The sequence below is a fragment of the Sinocyclocheilus rhinocerous genome, unplaced genomic scaffold, assembly GCF_001515625.1.
Source record: "Sinocyclocheilus rhinocerous isolate Xijiao unplaced genomic scaffold, SAMN03320098_v1.1 C36732522, whole genome shotgun sequence".
Taxonomy (NCBI): Eukaryota; Metazoa; Chordata; class Actinopteri; order Cypriniformes; family Cyprinidae; genus Sinocyclocheilus; species Sinocyclocheilus rhinocerous.
In genome coordinates, this window is record NW_015785401.1 from 1 (window position 1) to 1,629 (window position 1,629).

Sequence of the window (1,629 nt, forward strand, 5' to 3'; positions counted from 1 at the left end):
GCATTGGGTTAAACCAGCGGTCAGGCTCAAAACACATCTCAAGGCCTGTATGCTCACATTAGATCATGCACTGAATGATCCACGACCCAAAACAACCCCCTGTACATGTTTTGCCACTGACATCCATCATTGTGAAAAGCAGAGTGATTTAGTGTTGTCATGACGCTCGAGCACTAACTAACACTATCCCTAACAAACACAATGGGTTTCCAGCATCTGAATGTGTCTCTGACCTCCAGAAAGGTTTTGTCGTTCTGCAGTTTCTCGATGGCGTCGGTGTATTTGTGGTTGAGGGCGTCGATGACGGCCTGATGCTGCTCAGACTCTTTCTCCAGCTGATCTAGCCGTGCTCTCAGCTGAGCCTCCTGTCGACGGTACTGCTCATCCGCTTCATAAAACTACAGACAGAACAACACAACATTATCATAACACACACCTCAGCCAACAGCTGAACTCTCGCCGGTGAGATGTGAAACGCCCCATTCTGATAACCTGCTTTTACATGGGCTAGTACTGTATGAATATCTGCATGGATGTTCTTTGTAATATTGTGTATATGGAGAAAAAGAGAGGACCAAGCACCGAACCCTGAGGTTCACCACTACTTAACTTATGTGATTTCTCTACCTCTTGTCCAGCAGGGTGCAGGTGCCTAATCTGGAGCTATTCTATACCTGCTGTCCTTGAATGAAATGAATCAAACGGAATTTGACATGAAACAAACTGTTCATTCTCATTAGTTAATTTGTATACGGGTCATCAGATCTACAGTTCCACCCGTTCTAAATCAGACAGAGATAAAGCAAGAGCGAGATTGTGTGTGCAAAGCTGTGAGTTTAATTACTTCAAAACAGTGATGTTGAGTATGTTTCTGTGTGTGCAACTGACTGTATGTGTGATATGTATTTTGTACAATAATATCTGAATTGTAATTTTAATGCTGTATGAGCTGACATTATTGAGCTACGAGAGTCCATGCATTCCCCGTGTGATGAAGCTCATCAGAATGTCAAAGAAACGTTCAAACACAGCGGTGTAGAGTGATGAACACCTGGATGTGAAGCCGCTCATTCTCCTGGATCTTCTTCTGCAGGTCTTCATCAAACACGCTCTGTGTCTGCAGGCTGACCTGAGACGGCGAGTCGGCTTTATTCTGCACACACACACACAAACCAACAATCACGGATGATGCACATCATACGTCCTCGCTCTCTCACGTGTCTGAGAGTAACAGAGCATTTCATTTGGTCCCTGTGATTTCTAAAACTTCTCCTAATCCTGTGGCTGGACAGAAGAGCTCCTGATCTGCTCATTTATGTCTCATCAGCTCTGACAGAACTGTGTGTGTGTGTCTCATGACTGTGTGTATGTTTGAGTACGGCAGACCAAAAACATCAGCTAACCTGTGAGGACCAGCCAACGGTCACCGAGAGGAAATATGAAATATGTTTTAATATGTGCAGAGGGGTTTTTGTGAGGTTTAGGAGATGGAACATGTCATGTATGGAACAGTCAGCATGTGTGTGTATGATCACTTTGCTCTTCTTGCTCTTGCTCTCAGACAGCAGCAGCTCCTCCTGCAGCAGCTCCACTCGTTTGGTCAGCTGCTGGTTCCTGAAGCTCAGGCTG

General features: G+C 45.1%; 1 long non-coding RNA gene across 1 annotated transcript; it reads right to left on the reverse strand.

The window, feature by feature from the left end:
* Positions 1-51: 51 nt before the first annotated feature.
* On the reverse strand, positions 52-1,623 carry LOC107736484 (uncharacterized). Its single transcript, XR_001639678.1, has 3 exons — positions 1,536-1,623; positions 1,052-1,153; positions 52-398 (listed from the first exon to the last, which is right to left on the reverse strand). It is a non-coding gene; the product is annotated as an uncharacterized LOC107736484 (long non-coding RNA).
* Positions 1,624-1,629: the final 6 nt, after the last annotated feature.